This window comes from Tinamus guttatus, unplaced genomic scaffold, assembly GCF_059628265.1.
Source record: "Tinamus guttatus ecotype Peru unplaced genomic scaffold, ASM5962826v1 Tinamus_guttatus_pri_ptg000503l, whole genome shotgun sequence".
In the NCBI taxonomy this organism is placed as follows: domain Eukaryota; kingdom Metazoa; phylum Chordata; class Aves; order Tinamiformes; family Tinamidae; genus Tinamus; species Tinamus guttatus.
The window spans coordinates 1,685,134-1,706,101 of NW_028289037.1; the positions used below are offsets into that span (position 1 = coordinate 1,685,134).

General features: G+C 43.4%; 1 long non-coding RNA gene across 1 annotated transcript in view; it reads right to left on the minus strand.

Annotated features, from left to right (window-relative positions):
- Nucleotides 1-532: 532 nt before the first annotated feature.
- Nucleotides 533-20,968, minus strand: part of LOC148592840 (uncharacterized) — a 33,178-nt gene continuing 12,742 nt past the window's right edge. Inside the window, exon 2 of the long non-coding RNA XR_015913881.1 lies at nucleotides 533-870. This is a non-coding gene — a long non-coding RNA (uncharacterized LOC148592840). The remainder of the gene's footprint in view (nucleotides 871-20,968) is intronic.

The window sequence follows — 20,968 nt, forward strand, 5'->3', positions numbered from 1 at the left end:
CTAGGTTCCTCTGCTGGTTTCTCTCATTCTAGTGGACATCCACCACTTATGTTGCCTAATAAAACTTCACGATAACTTTGGAGGGTCATTTATCTCTCCAGGCCAGTTGATATCTTTGCAGTGATGTTCGCTACTGGCAGCTCCCTCTGTCCATCCCATGCTGTGGAAACACAGTACCAAAAAAATAGAGGTGGCTGCCATATATGAGGGCACTGATGGCAGGTAGCAACCTGATGCATTACGGCAGTCAGTGATCTGGTACATTAAGGGCCTCAGAAAGGCAAATAAGAAACTAGAGAGATGCTAGCACACTGTGTTTTGGCTTGTTTCACATTGCTGATTAGATATGTTATGTTAAGTAGTAGACAAAATATCACTTTCTGGATGCCAGTCTGAAGTCAGAGCCAGACGTCTGATTTGGCATTCCTTGGCGTGCTGTGTTAGCGAGGATATCTCCATCCTATTTCATAACCTGCTCCCTTACCAAAAGAGACCGCACACTGGGTACACCCGCAAGCAAGTGCTTTACAAAGCACAGCGATCCAAATCTTTGGAAGGTGCAAACTGGCACAGTAACTGTGGTCAATCCTCATTTCCAACAGCTAAGAGTCTGGCTCTCCAACTCAATTTTTATCATACTTGCCTTGGACGAAGTTGCTTACTGAAGAAAAGAAGGCCGGTTCCTTACAAGAAATGTTGCCCAAGAGCAGTTTACCTCGTATGCTATCTGGAAACTATTCTGTGAAACATCGTAATAATTGCTTTTCCTGGACTTATTAGTAGCAGCTAAAGTTAACAGATTGGAAGACTGCCTGAAGATGATGGATGGGTTTTCTCAGAATGTAGATTTCTGGTCATTTTCCACGGCAGCTGTAAATTTAAAAATAATAATATGAAGTTAAGCAGTGGTAGAATAGAGTTCACAAATAATACACAGATGCTGACTTGATCATTAATCATCCTAAATTAATGTTAAAGTGTTACATATAATGAGCTAGATTCTGCCCTAGGGTGTATACAGGAGTTTCTCATTGATTACCAAGGAGAAATTGCACATGTATATGAATGCAGAATTTAGCCTACTGCTTGTTTTGTTGAGCTTTTATAATTATTATTTGAGGGAGGTGGGGATGTTTCTCTTTTACAAATCCACTTTCATATGAGTCATCTGGAAGAAAATGATCAAGACCATCATCTGGTTTATAGTCCATAGCCCAAATTATTGCAACAATATCCCTAATTATTTTAAAAGTTTCCTTCAAAGAGCATCAGTTTCCTCTAGCAGCATTTGATCTACCTGATGTTCACTTTTTAGGTTGCTGCTGTCAAAAAGGGATTTGTTACTGGACAGAAAGAAGACTTTTACTGAGCCCTGAAGTTGCTTCTGGGTTAAAATACTTCTTTTTTCCCCACACTTTTTCCTAATTTACCCTCTTAAATTATGATGAAATTAAGTATTTATCTAAGTGTCTTCTTCAGAGGAGAGCTGCTAGATATATGCATGTGAAAAAAAATCACCCTCTCCTTGTGCAGCAAATCAAATCAGAGTTAAATGAAGAAGTCTTGTACCCAGAGGTACCATAATGATTGCTCACTTGCTCCACAGAATCTTAGAAAGTGTCATAGTTTCAACAGGGTTATGAAAGTACTCTGACTTTTGCCCTGTTAACATCTACTTCCTAAAGCTCTTTTTGTACTATCCTAATACTGCTATGCTAATTACATAGTAGTTAAACTGCATTAATGCATATTTACATGGTACATGCTGTTAGTATTAATATATATTTGCTACAGGACCAAGTTTTTCAGCATTACTAACTTAGCCTTATATTTAATGTATTTCAGACTCTAGGTACAATGCCATATAGTAGTTATACTGTAAACAACTTATTTGAATGGCACCTGCAGAATCCTGTTATCAGCAGGTTTTCTCAAGGCCAATTCACTTATGTTTATCCACAGAGTTTGGTAATAAATACATGTATTTTGGGACTCTAGGTACATTAAGCATACTGAATAGTCGAGTCTTGGAGAAGCTATTTTCCTTGTCATTGCATTGTAGTTAAATGGGTTATGCATGTCTCATTCAATTATGTAACTTGAAGAATACCAACAACATAGGCTCTTGATTTCAACAGTACGTATGCTGGTTTTGGCACTTACAATGGGTAAGTTTTTACTATAAGACACTAAACTCATGCTCTGAAATTCAGAGTCACTATAATATTGTTTTTGTACACATGAGTTGCTACTGCTTTTTCATTTTATACTTTTTGGCTATATGCTACAGTATTTTTGTTCAAACCAAAGTGACTGAAAGGTAATTCCCATATAATTCATGCAGTTAAATGATTACATTATCAGATCTCTATGGGTATTAGCTTAGTCCAGCAGGCATCCAACCCATAAAAAAAGAAAGTGTGCAATTCACTAGGAAACTATTTGCTGTTGCATCCTGATGTGAATGAAGTGTCAGATAGACAATTCAGTGAAACGAAAATTGAAAGTAAGGTGCCTTCTTAACAATAAAGGGGATTATCTGTTGGGAAAAAAAATTATCAAGGTGTATGCCAGATCCTTTTTATAATCTCAAAACACCAAAAATAAATGTTTTTTTGGAAAACACGTTTCAGCCAAACACAGAATTTTGTGTTTAAAATGAGAATAACTGGAGACAATGTAAATGAGTAGGCAAATTAATCATATTCTATAAATATGAATCTCTGCAAACTCATCAGAGATGACATTTCCTCATCGCCCTGTGTCATAAGAAATGAAAAATGTCTTTCTGTCTTATTTGCCTAGGAGAGAGATCAAGTAGCATTTTGCAAGACTGGATTATATTTGGACTCCAGAGTTTATTTTGTTTCTTAATTCATATTCAGTTACTCATTTAGACAATTGCTTATTAAGTACTGCCTTCTAAAGATGTGGATTATCATTGTTTAATCATACCTTAAGGGATATTATGAAAGAAAAAAGTTTATCAGGCATTTAGAAAGTGTGATAAAGTCTACAGTACAATTTGTCTTGCAACATTACAAGTTGCTAGACAGAGAACATCAACTCTCTATTAGATACAAACCTAAGGTAAAACTCAGTGAAGAATGGAACTATTCTTGGTTTAATAAATAATAACAGTGACTACTCATGAGTACTACCAGCACGTATTCTGTGAATTACATGTGACATAAAAGTGTACCTCAGTGTCAATTTTTAAAATAATTAGAACCACAACATTTCTTCAAAAACTTTCTACTTCTCCCAAATAATGATAATAATTAACAACTGGTAGCCTACTCCCCCATCTTCCATTTTATAGCATGCTATATTTTATGTCCCGGAAACTTGCTGAGCCTGTTACACTAACAAAAACAGAGAGTAAATTCATTCAAAACAGTATGCCTAAAAGCCGAATCTGTCTGTTTGCTTTTACATGGTTAGAACAAAAGGTTCCATTGCTGCTTTTATAGCTAAATAGCATTTTATAATAAGTTCTGAAATCTGGGGGAAAGTCAGATTACAATGTTGGTTTAACATCACGTACTCTATTGTTTACATGTAGGATCACTGTGATGTCCAGTTTTTGAAAAATTTGGTTTTTCTTTGGATATTAAAAAGGTCACTGAGGTAATCCAAAAAGAGCTCAGGCCTCAGGAAAGAAGTCCAAAAAACAAACACTGTTAAAAGATTGGAAAGACACGATTGTGTGGCTGATAATTACATATGATAACAATTAAAATGATCTGATTCCAACCACATGGCATCTTAACAGATCCCCCAGCAAGTAACACAGCACATTTTAGGCACATTTTGATTGAGGCTGTGAGCAGCACTTTGAATTTTATAGATACCTTCCTGCCAATGCCTCGGAAATCTGTGGAGACAAATGACTTCATCCTAAAATAAAATTGCTTGCATGTACTTAAATATGGTCTCTGTTTTTAAAATTCTTGTTTTGCTAGATGATTAGATACATGCCTACATGGCGTCCAGCTGCTTATTTCCAGTTGCAACAAACTTAGCTAACATATACATTAGTGGTTTTAGAGAAAACCCTAGATGCTGTTTTCTGAGAGGTCTCTCAGTTACCTGTCAGTACCACTCTGGAAAGATATGTGTGATTACAAGCCAGCTGAAGCACTTCACACAATTGCTGAAGCCCATGTGTTGGTTGGCATAGGGGACCTAACCAGAGAGCATAAACAGCTGCCAAGGAGCTGCCACTCCAAGCAGCGTGAGCCTACTCTACTGACGACTTTAATTTGTGTTAAAAAAGAAAATAAGGATGAGTTAATGATTGCTAAAACAACAAATCATCCTCCTATTGGAGAAGCCCCATAGGACATTCTGTCTCCAGTGGTGATATAACCAGTAAGCAAAGACAGTGCTTACAATGTCTAGAACGGGCACAAAAAAAGCAGAGGGGATCTGACTAGGAATTCTGAGTATTTTCATGGTACCAGTCTCCACACGTGTTCTTGGCTCAGCCTTCTGCTCCCTATTTTCCTCTAGACCAGCATGAGGACACAGCCCCAAAACTAGTCTTCAGATCTGTGATGCAAGTTTTATTGTTTCCTTCTGTGTACTGCTAAGTAGGAAGAGAAACATAATGCCTTAAAAATGAGTTGAGGAATAATACCATACATCTGTTAGAAGGATAGCTTTTGCTACTATTGTTGTTTAAAAAAAAAAAAGAAACAACTTTTTCTGCTTTGGCTTCTAAATCATGCTTGCAACATCTCAGCTGGAAAACAGCTGTCTCTCATAACCATGGCTGCAATGAGCACAGTTCTCCCACTGTAGCCTGTGGAGACCAGGTCTATCAGGCCAGGCTGAGAACGAAGGTTCAGTCAAGATGTTGCAACTGTTTTGTCAGTGCTGCCCAAGGTCAGTAAAAAAATTATGTATTATTCAAATCAGGTTCACTGGGACAACAGACTGTGTTACCCAGCAACAATTCAGGATCTTGCCTATGTTAGAATCGTACCGGGTTTTATAATCAGTGCATTGTATTTTTTTTTCCATTCAGTATAATAGATCACACTAAAGATTAAGAAATAAATGAAGCAGTAACCCTCATGATCAGATAATGCAACTCAGCAGTTACTCATGACACCTACCTGAGCTGTAAATGTTTTTCTGTTCTCACTTAACAGTTCTACAGTGCATGTCACAGCTTTATCTAAATGGCCTTTCTGGTAAGAAACGGTCATTTGATTGCGCAATGGATGCCGTCAGTGAAAGAGGAATTACCTAGACTGTGTATGTTAAATTTGAATCACATATTACTTTCCTGCAAGAAAAAAATGTCATTGCATTTATGTACTAAAGCTGGTTAGCATCTCAGGAAAACAGATTCTCTAGAAGAACAACAAAGCACCAGCTGGTTACAACACACCATGCAACATGAAAACTCTCCATATCTATATAGCTCTCAACTTTCAGTACCAATGAGGCAACCACACCCCGTGTCCTGAACCGCAGAGAATTCTCTTCCAGAAAAATCCCTGATGTCAATCAACTCATATGATACCCAGACTTTACAGACAAAAGATTTCAATGTTGTGCAAGAATACATTAGACAAAAAGTCCAGCCATTAAAGGGCCATCAGTAGAGCAATCAGTAGAGCGTGTAAACAAGTCAAATCCATACAAAAACAGATGTATTCTTCCTTTGCCATATTCTCTTCCCAAAGCTGTTTCAGCTGGTAAATATCTTCCATCTCTAGCTTCCAGCACTGTAAATTCAGAAGCTACCTCATAAGTAAATGCACCTCTTCAGTGGAAGTTCTTTGTATCATTGAACTCTCTCTGAGGAGAAGGAAGGTCTCAGCAGTCACAGAGCAATGTGCCTTAAAGAAAGCACTGTGCCTACCCACATTAAATCACTAACCCGGCTGGATGCTGCAATCAGATTGCCATTCTACATGTTCTCCTCAATCATTCGAAGATTTTAGAGAGCTTGAGAAAGAAGCACCGTGTAGTTTTCACACACTGGTCCAGACCAGAAAGGTACAAAGGGAATATATGGCCTATCTTCCCTGCGTTGCTGTCGCATGAATAGAGGTGATTAACATGGGAGCAAGGCCTCTCATTTTCCTTATGCAGATTCTAATACAAAAGAACCTTGATCTTGATGGGGGTCTCTGCCACAGGGCAAAATAATAATAATGATAACACAACCGTAATAATAGGTACAGATAGCAATGCTGAACCTTGAACACGTATCCATTATAAGCACATAAATATTCAGTTGTCTACTGTGAGAGCACAGGTCACAGACTCTTTAGCTTCACTGCCCTCCTATACAATCAAAAGTTGCTGAAAAAATGTATTGAAATATATTTATTAGCTGTGTAATGATATCTTTTCAAATTGGTATGACAGGAATTTGAGGAGTTAGGTTCCTAATTTGTATTTGAGAATCCATTTCATATCAGAAGAAAGTAGAATATATCAGATATAGAAGTATCCACAAAATTAGACAAAACAACAGAAACTTTATTTTAAAATGAGATAGGAGAAATTGTGACACATTAACTCACTGCAATGTTTTAAAAAGTTTAATATGTACCTAGAGACCCACTGGAGTCTCAGATAATAAAGAATAAATGTCCAACCTATGGATTTCAGGCCAGCTTCCAACTGCCAGAATAATTGTCAAATCAATTTGCTACACTCTGCTGGCACATCCTACATAAGGGTCCTTAGTCACAAAGAGGCAATGAGTTGCAATCTGCCTCAATTGGCCAAAAGATGGTAGCAACTTGGTCTTGGCATCATTTTTACCTGTGGCATCTACACCCTTACAAGACAGGAATGGGATCCATTCTAAATTCAGGCCTGCTCCTATCACACGATGAATGTGTGATCTGAATGGAGAGCAGTGATGATAACCTTTTGACACAGTGACAGAAGAGCCCACGAGCAACTGCTGGACCTTGTACTAGCAAGCAAAGAGGGTTGGGGGGCAGACAAGCATACAAAAGGTGGGAGCAGGCATAGACCACTTGAGACCAACATAGAGGTGTCTTCTGAATATTCAGGGATATGACTAGGATGGCCACAGCCTATTTGGAGTTTAATCTGGCAGGGAATGTCAAGATTTAAATACATCAGCAACAAGAGGAACACTGGAGAAACGGGGTTCCACTGCTGGAAGGGGTGGGTGATAAAGGATACAGAAAAGGCCGAGTTACTGAATGCCTTCTTTGCTTTAGCCTTTACTGCTAAGACCAGCCCTCAGAAATCCCAGACCCTGGAGAACAGCGAGAAAGTCTGGAGAAAGGAAGACTCCTTTGGTGAAAGAGGATCAGGTTAGAGATTACTTAAGCAAACTCAACATCCACAGATCCATGGGCCTTGATGGGATGCACCCATAAGTGCTAAGAGACCTGGCAGATGTCATTGCTAGGGCACTCCCCATCATTTCAGAAAGGTCACGGAGAACAGAAGAACTGCATGAGGACTGGAGGAAATTAAATGTCACTGCAGTCTTCAAAAAGGGCAAGAAGAAGGACCCAGGGAACTACTGGCCAATCAGTCTCACCTCCATCCTGGAATGGTAATGGAGCAGCTCATCCTGCTGCTGGTGTTGGGACACCATCTCCAAGCATGTGAAGGATCAGTAATCAGTGATAAGAAGTAGTCAGCATGGATTCACAAAGTGGAAATTCTGCTTATCCAACCTGACAGCCTTCTAGGCTGGAATGACTGGCTGAATAGATGAGGGGAGAGTAGAAGATGTCTACCTTGACTTCAGTAAGTCTTTGATGCTATCTTCCATAACATCCTCACAAGAAAACTCAGGAAGTGTGGGCTAGATGAGTGGACAGTGAAGTGGATTGAGAACTAGCTGAATGGCCAAGCTCAGAGAGCTATGATCAGTGACACAGTCTAGTCGGAGCCCTGATGTCCCTCAGGAGTCAATACTGGGCCAAATCCTCTTCAACTTGTTCATCAATGACCTGGAAGAAGGGACAAAATGCACCCTCAGCAAGTTTGCTGATGATACAAAACTAATACAAAAATGAAGGAAAAAATTCATTACTGTGAGGGAGACTGAGCACTGGAACAAGTTGCCAAGGGAAGCTGTGGAGCCTCTATCTATAGAGATAGTCAAAAGCCATCTGGATACAATCTTGGGCAACGTGCTCTAGGTGACCCTGCCTGGGCAGGGGATACCCAGAGGTCCCTTCCAACATCTGTGACTCTGTGATCCTGTGAACAGATTGATAACATAAATTATGTGTGAATAGGCCTTAAGAGAGGCAGTGCTTGAACAACCTCATCTATGGCCTAAATGAGTAGTCTGCAAAAGAAGGACTTGCATTTTGTTTTTCGAATGGATGTGCTTCTCATCATGTCAGAGTTTAGACCATCTATATTGCTTGGTTTCCTGCATAAGAAAGGATGTTATCCTCCCAGACCAAAAAGCTGGAACTGACATGAGATATATGGAGTAAATATTTACAAAGTAAATACAACTATTATCTGTTGCCAAGTCTAATCATAGCCTAAAAATGGTCCAGAGAGCCAGAACTTGGCTTTTGCCACATATAGTAATAGTCTGTCTCCTTGAATATGAGAGTAGTGTCATTCTGTCACAACACTCCATCTGCGGCCGTGCCCTGAAAGCATATCTGCAACACAGATGGATATGGAGAGAGAGCCTGCTTTCCATGGGAAATCAGCATTCCAAGAACAGAGGGACGAGCAAATGCCTGGAGAGTAGAACACGGAAAAGCCCATAAACAGCATGATTTCCTGTAAACACCGAAAGAAGAATACAGTATTGAAAGTATAGAAAGCAGTGGCCTGGTGAAAGAACTCAGGGAAGCTGAACAATACCAATGGGGCTGCATGGAAGAAGATGAACATCTCTGTTACTTTCTGATCCAAAAAGAATCAGCTGAACTCTAAACTCACTGAAGAGTGATGACTTTTACTGTAGAAACAATGCCTCAGAGAAGGGGGTGAAAATGGAGAAGTGGGGTTGCTTACATGGTGTTGCTTGGCTTAATTTCACTTTTCACAAACATGGGGGAGGGAAATATTCCAAAACTCTTAGTAGGCAGTTATTAATTACTTTGCTCTCTTAGATTCCCTCTTAAATTCCCTCTACTCAGCCCTGGTGAGGCCGCATCTGGAGTATTGTGTCCAGTTCTGGGCTGCACAGTACAAGAGAGATGTGGAGCTGCTGGAGAGAGTCCAGCGCAGGGCTACAAGGATGATCAGGGGCCTGGAACATCTGCCCTATGAGGAGAGGCTGAGGGAGCTGGGCCTGTTCAGCCTGGAGAAGAGAAGGCTGAGAGGGGACCTGATCAGTGTCTGTAAGTACCTCAAGGGAGGCAGTGAAGAGGATGGTGCTGGCCTCTTTTCACTGGTAGCCACTAACAGAACTAAAGGTAATGGCCACAAACTGAAGCACCAAAAGTTCCACAGGAACTTAAGGAAAAATTTCTTAACAGTGAGGGTGACAGAGCACTGGAACAGGCTGCCCAGAGAGGTTGTGGAGTCTCCTTCTCTGGAGATCTTCAAAACCCGCTTGGATGCAGTCCTGTGCCACATGCTCTAGGTGACCCTGTGTGTGCAGCGGGGTTGGACTAGACAACCTCTAGAGGTCCCTTCCAACCTTAAACATTCTATGATTCTATGATTCCAACACACACACAACATGGTCTAGAGAGCAGGCTTATTTGTTTGGAACTGGTAAGGAGCTGTCCCACTCTATACATGTTGAAGATTGAAATGCATTTGGGTTGGTGCCTTGCAGTGACATTTGAAACCTGCCTGTGCTGCTTTGCCTTTTTTCCCTCCTTTTTTGTTGTCAGACTCATCATGCTGAGTCATATCTGCAGCTAGATCATAATAATTATCCTGAAATGTCAGCAGCTGCTCTTTTCACCCCCATATGGTGCCAGATTTAGGATGAGGTTTCCCTAATGCAAAAACAATGACTATAATTGTGGTTTTTGACAACCTAGGTATCACAGAGATGTTATTCTGTTGTAAAAAGCCTGCATCACCATAGTTGTAATGAAGGGGTGGGTCATACTGATCCATATGTTTCTTTGTAGTTCACCCCGAAGAAAGTCTATCACATAAATTAATCCGTGTTAGCATGGCTTTGGCCACCGGATGTTCCAGATGTTGTCTGACAGGTGAAACTGCTAAGAGCTTTATCATTTAATATCTTCCCAACTGTGAGGCAGTTAGGCAAGGCAACAGTATACCCCAAATGGTTAAGGACATGTTTGCATGTTTGCAAGTACAAGGAAACAAGCTTGAAAGGGGGACAGGGAAGTAAGCTTTCATGACAGAGGCTAGAAGGTACATAGAAGGAAGGTATATTTAGCAGCAAATGCCTAAAGGGAGAGCTTATCAAGGATCTGGAAAGAAATAATATGATGCTATAAGCAAAGACTATGACTTGGGTGACTGGATTTCATCTGCAGTCAGAGAAACGTATTTTGGCATGTTCTTTGTAAAAAGTAAGACCTGTATCTATGAAAGGCCTGACTCCCATCAACGGTTTTGCTTCCTAACCAGAACAAGCTCTGACTGGTGGTGACCTGTGCCAAAGGAAGGATTATTATTATTATTGTTGTTATTGTTATTATTATTGAAATAGACTAAAGGGAAGGCTACAGACACACCTAGTCTGTGTTGAGAAAGCTAAGGGCGTAGTAATGAAGAGAACCTTGTTGCAATGAATTAGACTGCTGTAATGAATCAAAAGGGTAAATATATCATCCAGCCATATATACAAAAATTACTGCAAATGCAAAATCCATTAACAGATATCAACACTGACACCACCCATTCTTCAACAAAAGGAATCTTCCTGAAGCTTAAACCAACTTTGAGGAACTAGTGCTGTGCAGGACAAGAGGTTTGGGTTCTGTGAGGCTGAAGTGTGAGGGAAGCTCTGGCGCAGCGCCTGTCTGGGAGCACAACCTGCCTCTGGATACAGTGTGCAGGTACCTATGCCTCCTCGTCAAAGGTGCACTGGACACCGAAACCCAGCGTTACAGCTCTAACCAAAAAGCACCATTGCTCTGATTGGAAGCTCTCCTGGTTCTTCATGCTCTAGACACAAAGGAAAATCTGTAGGCTCCCAATCACAGACGCAGACAGTCTTGGATGGATTTTTTAATATCATCATTATCCTCACAGAGCTATTTTCTGAGTGTCTTCTTTCATCTGCTTTGATTAGAGTCATCTCCTCAGATCTAGCCGTCTAAGACTTAGGTAACTAGGTTAACTCAGTTGTCTAAGCTCCCTTTACAGGCAGGTTCCCTTCCAGAGAGGGAGTCGTCATTTCTTAAGATAGAAATCTAGATATCTAGTTAGATATCTTTGAAAAATAATTCAGACTGTGTTTCTTTCTCCATTGACAGAAGTGGAAGCCTAGACAATTAGGCAGCCTAAAGATCCTGCTTTGGGACTGTAGAAGTGACACAAGCACCAAATTTTGTGTACTGGGACATGGTGCATGGCCAATCTTTCTCCGGGCAACTGTGATACCCTGAAGATAACTTTTATTTTACATTTTACCTTCATCTGCCTTTAAATTTGCATCAACTATTAGAATGGCTTGGAGTGCCATCTCTTTGAATGGTGCTCATTTAACCTTAACTGTGTGCATAAGAAAAGACCCTGTCAAATGGATGAGCTTGGCTGATAAGAAGATCTGAGAACAGCTCTCACAGAAGAGAGCCACTAGACAGGTTGCTTGGGTGTCTAATCTGGAGGACAAACCCGTCAGTTTCTTTCCATGCAGGAGAAAATACTTGTCATTCAGTATCCCTCTGCGGTAAGAAGATGTGGGTGGTGGCAAAAAAATGAGTCCTTGCGCAGGATCAGAAAGGTATGGCTTGTTTAGGAGGTTAGACATGAGCACCATGATTGTCTGAATAAGGAGTAATTAGGAATCAGAGCATTTCAGTCTGTCTACCACTCTCCAAGGGCTGACAGCAGGTTGTTTTATTGCTCCTCCGGCATAATGTACAAGGATGATTTGTAATGAGGCAGAATCTGGGGCAAACAGCTCTTGCTATAATACTTTGCCTTCAGATATCTTCCAAGGTAATCTGTGGTGGGAATGGTAGCTGTAAATCAGAAGCTACGTCTTTGCATTTAGAAGTCACTATTATTATGTTAAAGGGTGTATGCTTACATAGTTCAAGCATGGCATTTGGAAAGAAGTAATTTCACCTTGGAGTGGAAGTTTCCCTGGGGCACAAATCCTCAACAGTGAAGTTTTGTGTGTGTACCTTGACAAAGGTAAGCCCAGCAGGCATATGCCAAATTAGGCTTTGAAGCCAGGGAAGCCTGGCTGTGGGAACCTACAACCTTCAGGAGCTTCTCAAGGGAGAGGAAGCGGAGCCAGCTGGACTCATTTCTGTAGAAAGAAATTAAAATGCTAGTTGGAAGCTGCTGCCTTAGAAGAGAAAGCATTTCAGAGAGCTGGAAGATACTGGTGTACGGAAGCTCTCAATAGAGGAGTTGAGTGGCAGCCTGGCAGTGACCCATTCAGATCCTTGCACAGGCTTTTTGCTCCAGGATTTACTGTCATTGTAAAATGTGATCACAATCACAAGAACTGACACATATCTGTCATTAATCAGCACCTAGGAATAAGTTGTAAATACTCTACTTTCGCATGCAGCACAGTTAAGTAAAGTAGAATTTCTCTGGAGCTAATGCATATCAATTCAGCTGATTTACAGGCATGAAATTAATAGCAAATAGCAAAATTGAGGTACAGCCTTTTCTGCAGTAAGCAGCTTATTCTCCCAAGCCAGAGGTGCCGTCTGCATTTTCTGAGATATGGCCTTGCTGCCCATGAGGGGCTGGCCCCTCTTTACGGTAGCAGCTGCCTGACTTCTGCTCCATGAGCTCTTTCTTTGGCTTCACTCTTCCCCATGCTGGCAAGTAAGTTCTATGTCATTCTTAATCCACATAGATAAATATATATGTATCACTGTCTATCCCCTGAAAAGAGATGGAAAACTAGAGTAAAACATTGCTCTAAGAATAGAAAGTGTATGTGCAATGTGAAATAAAAAACAAACTTGTGTTATTGTGCTATTGAGATAATGTTTCTGTGCCTAAGTCATTAATTTAGTAAAATAGCCCTTAAAATGACAAAAAGTCCTACTGATGGAAGTTCAGCAGTGAAAAAGGTTTCAGCAGGGTTGGGATTATATCTTTATCACTACTTTTAGGTCAGAGCTAATTGGCAGTGAGCAAAGCGCACGAACCCAGAGTTGATTGCTGTCTTGTGCTTGTGTCCACCGACAGATGATCACACTTCACCCCCTACTATTCTTTTAATTGCTATTATTTGTACTCAGACCTCAGATAAGATCAGCACATCACTGTGTTGGACTCTGTACCACTGATCCGTAGAGATATTTAAGAGCTTTGCTGATTTGGATCTAATAGTCCAGGCTCACAACCACATTAAAACATCTTCAAGTACCAGTTAATGCCCACACTGCACAGTAAAGGCAAAGTAACATGACCTTTCACCAAAGGCTAATAAAGGCTAAATCAGCATTGGCACTGTATGGCATATTCCTGTAGAGCCGCCTGCGCTGGAGAACTGACAAACGTTAAAAGAAAAAAAAAAAAAAAAGCAGATCAGTTCCCTTATCAGAGATACAATCTCATAGCAATGCAATTAGCTGCACTCGCTTAATTTTCTAGTGCAACTCCACTTTGGATCACATCAGCGTGTGTTTACCCTGGGTAAGAGTGCACATAAGGACAGTCGCTGCTGCTCAACTGAGACACAATAGCTTGTTAAATTGTCATAAAGTGATCACAAGTCTGGGTCTCAAGCGGCTTACCCGAGGTCACCCGGCAGTCTGAGGCACACCCAGCAACTGAACAACATCTCCAGCCTGGTGTCAGATACAATGGCACTTTTCCTCTCTAATTGCAACCAATTGTCACTGCCTTCTGATGGGTGTAACCAGGAAAAAATGGACATGAGAATGAACCGGGACTGTCCAGTGAGCCCTTGGAGCAGCAGCTGAGGCGCGTTGGCAGGGCTGTGCCAGGAAAACCGCGCCATTGCAGCAGGTCCTGCCTCTCCAAGGACAACAAACAACCAGATACTGCTGAGTAACTCAGGGAGGATTCTTACGATGTGGGTAGGTGTTGCTGCCAGGCAAGGCACTTCAGGGAGAGTGGACAGCAGCTGGAGAAATGAAAAGCACTGCTGTCCCGGGAGAAGCTCGCTCAGCTCCGCGCGGTTCCTGCGCGCCGGAGCGGCGCAGGCGCGGGTGCTGTGCAGCGCACGGCCTACCTGCGTTACAGCGATCCGGAAAGCAACTAACACGGGGAGTGCAGAAATGGAACAGGGATCCAGTGCCAGAGGAACGTGGCTTTCCACGAGCAGCGTAAACTCTAATTAACAGACCAAGGGCTCCATTCTCCTCCTGGGTCTCACTCCCCTCCTCGCCTCCCTTCCCTTTAACTGTAGCCCTTCTCCCCCTCCGGTTTGCAGGAGCACACGGAGGGCCGGAAAGACAGCCCACACAAATCAATGGCAACGCTGCCTCGTCTTCTATGGCCTTTGTCACAGGCAAAGAGAGGAGAGAATAGCTGCTTATTTTTCCTTTTCAAATGACGAGCCCTCCCCCCCCAATAAAACAATCCATACAGTAGTCATAAGTGCTTCATATTGTGCAGCACATGGGCATAATTACCTCAGCCCTCTAAGCAGCTAGCAGCAATTGGTCTCTCTAATGCTTTGAAAATGATTTTAAATAGACTTCATATCTACAAAATAGATTTTTTTTAAAAGTATAAATATCGAGGGTCAGTTCTCAGCTGTTGTTACCAGTAGCTGTTCTGACATTACAAAAGAAGAGTCAATTGACACCTGTACAAAAACTGGCCTGGTCCAGCACTTGCTACCCAGTGAAAATCATTTTGATGTCCACAAGCAGTTTTCTCAAAGCCATAAATGTAGGGTGAGCCCTGGGGCTGCTCAATCAGCTGTCCTGGGCAGGACTTGGCCTAGCCACTCGCGCGGCTCTGCCTGGATTTTGCCCTCCTCACTGCACGTGCAGCACACAGACGTGGCCAGCACTGGCGAACGGTCCCCCTAAGCTGCCTAAGGCCTGAAAGTTCCCCGGCTTTACAAAGAGCAGCAAGACAGAAAGCAAAAAGACTGTCACTAATTCAGCCCCTTAACATACTCTGGACATCCAAAATATGTTTCTTCTGAAAAGCTGCAGATTTTTTTGGTAACGCTTAGACAAAAACAATCCAGCTGTACTGAGGCTCAGATCATACGCAAATTGTCCTTATTCAAAATGCTGTATGTTGAGCCCTATTTCTTAGCTTTTACATTAATATATGACTTGTGGCTGTTCTTCAGAATGTGGGCCTGGTTCAAAAATCTTGAAACAAAATGCATGGGATAAAGAAAAATAAAAAGGTTTCTTAATCAGTAATTGAATAGAAATTTGGATCTCATTTATAGTATGTATAGAATGAACAAAACTCGTTTATCCTCCAGTAGTGAACAGCATTTCACTTAAGCAAAGATACCTCCCTTCACATGGTGGATGATCAGCAAATGTATCTTAGCCGAAGGATAGGAACTGTTCATTGGGAAGGAGGAACTGCTCATGAAGCTTTAACGCAGCCGTCTGCAATCACGTGAACATAGGTGCAAAGGCAACACAAGGTTCTTCTGTCTTCAGTAATCTTCCCTTGAGCTCACGTGATAAAGATCTGCAGGATTTTTTACCTCAAGGAAGAGCTCTCACTTTTTGTAACTCATGCAATAGCTGTGTTCCACATTACAATCAGCCCTTGCAAAATGTCCCCCAAATGTGTAAGATATGGAAAAAAAAATGCTCAAGTCATGTTCATATGGTAGTTTTTTGGGTCTGGGATTTTTGTTGTTGTTCATTAACAGGCTATGAAAAGTTACTTAGCTTACTGATTTACTTAGTAACTCAGAGATAAAATGCCATTAAAAAGCTCTAGATTAATTTTCTTGAACTCTGTAGTTTTAAAATGTTTAAGAAACATGAGCAGGATCTATGACTATCTGGAGGCATCCTATCTGATTACTTTCTGCCATGGATGCTGTCAAGTAAAACTACTCTGAAATGTTATTTGGTGTCTGACCTTGCTGAAGCTTCATTTGGCCCATACATAATTTGATTGTAAAAAAAAAAAAAAAAAAAAAAAACAGTATTTACATACAGCTGACTGCCAAAGAGCTCTATATGGACAGTGTGGTGATGGGTAAAGGCACCCTAACTGGTTCGTAGAAACATACAACATTAGAAAGATATATATATATATATATGTATTTGTAAACCAGAAGTGTTATCATTTGTGTAAAAAATCAGATTCACATAACAAGTGTCCTGCAAAGGTAACCTTATAAAGTCGTTCCAGGAGAAAGACAAGCCCAAGTCCCCGGTCCCAAGGGAAATGCAATAAACTCCATCCAGGTCCCTGTGCTGATTAGTAAGGGGGCTGGGGACAGAGAAGCACTATGGTATGTACACAGCAGCCAGGCAACCCGCAAGCAGTGCATGGATGACTTTTCACTTGTGGGAACTGTACACATCTGTTCATAAGCCTCTTACTGAGCAAGAACCTTGCTGGTTCTAGACTGAAGTTGATGGTTTTCTGCGGGAATGCAGAAACCCTAATGCATCAAACCCTAACCATTTTAAGGTTACCTTTAAGTTAGCATACCTTTAAGTTAAAAGAACTTTAAGGTTCTGAAGTGGGTCACTCAAAAAGCAGAAAATGCCAGATATGAAATTACACATGCAACATGGGAAGAAATTCAGTTGCCAGTCTGAGCTCAGGATTAGACATGCTTTAGCTACACCATCACATGCACCTTTTCTGCGGGACTGCAATAATGTGGGCTTAGCTTACTTGAATTACTGTGTCTTGTGAGGGACAACTTTAGCGGAAGACAGAAGTGCTGGGCCTGCATGGTAAGAATGATTAGAGCAGCTCTACTCCATTCTGGGTGATGGGGGTAAGAGGCTGTGAAACTGCCCTACCACAGTGCCACGTGAGTCAACAGGTTCCCTCCTTTCTCCACCTGGCAACCACCTGTGCAGGGATTTGGGGAGAAAAGGAGAAAGGGAAGGTGCAGGCTGGGACTGCAGTTGCATGGTGTGTTACATACAGCAACGGGATCGCCAACAGAAAGAGCAGACTGCTGCCTAGGTTGCTCCCTAGCCTACAACTCGTTTTGTTTTCTGCGGCAATCTGGTTCATATTACAAGTACTGTACTGACAAAGTTGGTTCTTTGGTTGTTCTGGCACTTGTTGGCAGTTCTGTGGCTTTTGTCACCTCTCTTCTAAATTTTTTTTGTTCAGTCTAGTCTCTTTGAAACTTTATACCCAGGTCTAGTTATCTTTGCTTTTCTAGCTGTCTCCACAAAGTAGCTGCTATCTGACAAGCAAACGGGGTCCATCTAGGCCAAGATTTTTTTTAAAAAAATGAATTTTTAAAAATCATTACTGCTGCAATCATCTGAGGTCTGAAAATATGCGAGCACCATCTGAGCTGCAGTGGGTATTGGCACTATTTGCTCTGACTTCCACAACCGCTTCAAGGTGGGCGCACGGGCTTCCCTGCGCCCCAGCCTAGCACGGCCGGGGCTGGGGCACGCGGATGGGGGGCTCTCCTCCCCCGGGAATGCCGGGTGGAGGCGCTGGGGCACCTTTAATTTCGCCCCTCGGGCCGGAGTCTTCCCCATCCCGCTGCCAAGTCGCCAAGGGCGGCTGCTGGCAGGCGACGGGCGGGGGCCAGAGGGGCTCTCCGGCCAGCAGCCCGTTCCGCGGGGCCGGCAGCGGCCCCAGGCCACGGCGAGGCTGCACCGCGGCCTCCCGCCCTAGTGCGGGCCGCGCGGGCTCCGCGGGGCGCGGAACGGGCCCAGGCCGCCCCCCTGCCGGCGGACAGGGCAAGACAGGGCCGGGTTGGGCTGGGCAGAACTGAGCTGGGCCGAGCCGAGCCGGGCCGGGCCGGGGAGGCCGCAGGCGCCACCCGGCGGGGCCACCCCCCGAGGCGGCCCCTGCCCGGACGCAGCGGCCGCCGCGCTCCGCTCTGCCGCGCGCCGAGAGTCGGGGCCGCAGCGGGGCTTGGAAAGCGGTAGCAAAGTCGCACGCCTGGCTGCTCGGACACTTACGGAAGGAGCTAGTGGGCAAAAGCGATAAATCAGTCCCCCTTGTTTTCTTTTTTTCTTCTTTCTCCCCCACCCCTCTGTTCCATTTGTTTCTTTTACGTCTCCAGAATTTTCTGCTTTGCAGAGGGCAACCACATCTAACAAGGTGGCGGCTTTGAAATGCATCATACTCGGAGGCAGCGCGCTGGTTATAGATTAATAAGAGGTAAAACTCGGTTGCAATGACATAATGAAAAAAAAATCCAAGCTGATCGAATGCAGTGTGTCATCGAATACATTATGGTCACTTCAAATTCTGTGTTTAAGAGAACGCTGCATAATCTGCAAAACCCCAGGACTCATTGGCACCAGCTTTTACCCAGAGAAGCGCAACTCCATTCAAAGTCGCTCTGTGGCAACGGGGCTCTCCGAGCACTGAGAGCTTTTACAGTCCCCGTCCAGGTATGTCCAGTATTCACAGCCTGACACGGCAGGAGCTGCAGACGGAGCAGGCAGATGAAATGAAAGTGCTTAACAAGCGTCGCACGTTTCATCTGTTTGGGTTTAAACTGGGGAGCTGAGGCTTAAATCACCAGCGAAGGAAGAGCGCAATTACTTATCATTAGATTTATTCCGATTTATAAATAATGCTTCTGGCTTTACTTTAGTCAATGTTTAATTTATAAATAATGATTAAAAATTAGCCCTTAGGCTACCTGCTGGACTGTACGTAGATACATTATTACTTCTCTTGGAGACTCCGGAAATATCTAAGTTGACTCGGAAGGGAGAAAATAATAATAATAATAAAACAATAAAAAGAGAGATTCCCCCCCTCCGCAAGTAGTTATGATGGAAAGACAACACCATGGCTTCAGCATTTCAGATTTTAATTGTTTTAAACCGACAGGATATTTCACCAGAATCAACACCTAAACGCTGCCCTTCCTGAGAGATGATTTTGTGCGTCTTTGGTAGCGTCTCCCTCACACACGGGAACACAGAAACGCTGCGTTTCTGGCTCTGCCGTATATATGCACGCAAGAAAATTGTAGGTGGTTGCATATCTACGCACACGCACACAAATTTCTCTAATATGTTTATATGTTCAGTGGTTGGAACAGCAGCAAAATAAGGAAGCGTTCCCTGATTTAGAATACTTCCCAGGTGCTGCAAACATTGATGAACCAAAATCCTTATGCAGAGGATGAATAGTTCCTACGCATACATACGCACCCCCCCCAAAAAAAAAGCAGAAAAAAGAGAGGAAGAAAGGAGAGGAAAGGGGAACTCGATTTATTCTAATTTGTTTATTTCTAGATTTTTCCCCCTTTCTGCAAATTCATTTGAATAGCTTTCAAGCTGCAAAATGGAAATGTGGCTCCTGCCCTCTATTTCAGCAGCAGCGTCCTGGCAACAGAGCAATTTTCTATCATCAAGGATAAATGGCATCGAACAGAACATTCTGATAAAAAAGAAAAAAAGCTTTAGCCCAAGAAGCCCATGATTGCTGCCCTTCCTGTCTGTCATCCCTTTACAAAATCCTCTCCTCCAAACCTGAGCTGCATGCTGTCAGAGCTAATAATGTCTTCCAAAGAAAAGGGGAAGAAACAGCATTCATGCACAATGTTCCCATTTATTACAAAGAGTGCTTATTTAAAAATTGCAAATATCTTTGTTTGGTTCACTGCGAATTAAAACCAAGATGTAGGAAGTTACACGATGCAACAATTATTCATGTCACAGCAGAGCATCAAAAGCCCGCATCTTGCTTTTCTATTGGTTTGTGTGTGCGTGTGCACGTGTAACGCGGGGAATATCCCTTGTTATGAAAATAAAAACAAAAAACCGTTCCAGTCCTGCAGGTAAGATTATGTTTTGTGATTTTTTTTTAAGCAAGGGAAAAAGAAATCATTGCTGCTGTAAAGCACTGAGGGCTCCTCGGTGCCGGCGTATTCCTACCAGCCGCTTGTCCCGGGGAACTGGCGCTGTCTGGCCAGGAGAGGAGCCTCTGTAATAAATGGAGCTGCAGAAAGAGCCTATCTGAGTGGATATTAAATATTTAGAAAGACTCCTGAGTGTATCTGGGGGCATCCCCTCCAGGGCAGCACGAAGGAAGGACGCGGGACCCCGGGGCTGTGCGCTGCCCGCGGGGCTGCCGGCGGATATTTCATTCGGGGTTGTTTTTGGGGGGAGGTGGCAGGTTTGCAAGGCGCGGGCGGGAAGGGCGCTGGGGAGCCCGCCCGCCTGCGCGCGCGCCCAGCACGTGCACTAATTGGCGCACGGTAACAGCCCGAAGGGGGAGGGCTAAAAATAATCAAGCGCGCGGGGTGGTTTCATAGGAGGCCTCCCCGTCTTGTTGCTATTTTGGATTTTTTTTTCTTCTTCTTCTTTCCCTCTTTATTTTTTTTCTAGCGTACAGACGTAATTTGTCAGCTGGGAAGCTGCAGGCCAAGGATGCGCTGAGGGCCCTGAAGCGCAGCACCGGGGGAGGGGGAAACATGCACCTCCCCCCCAACACACACCAAGCGCCAACCGTCAATCCCAACCGCCGCGGCGCGGCCGTTAAAAGCCGTTGAGGGCGGCTGGTGCCGGCGCGCATGCCCCGCGCCGGGTCACGTGCTGGCGGCGGCGGGTAACGGCCGCGCGGGGTGTGTGGTGGCGGGGGCGGCGGTTCCCTCGGGCCTGCCGAGCGCGGGCAGCGGCGGCCGGGCAGGCAGCGCTGCCGGGGGAGCCTCTCGCCGAAGCCCTGCCCGCCCGCCCGCACCTCCCCCGGCTCGCCGGGGCTCGAG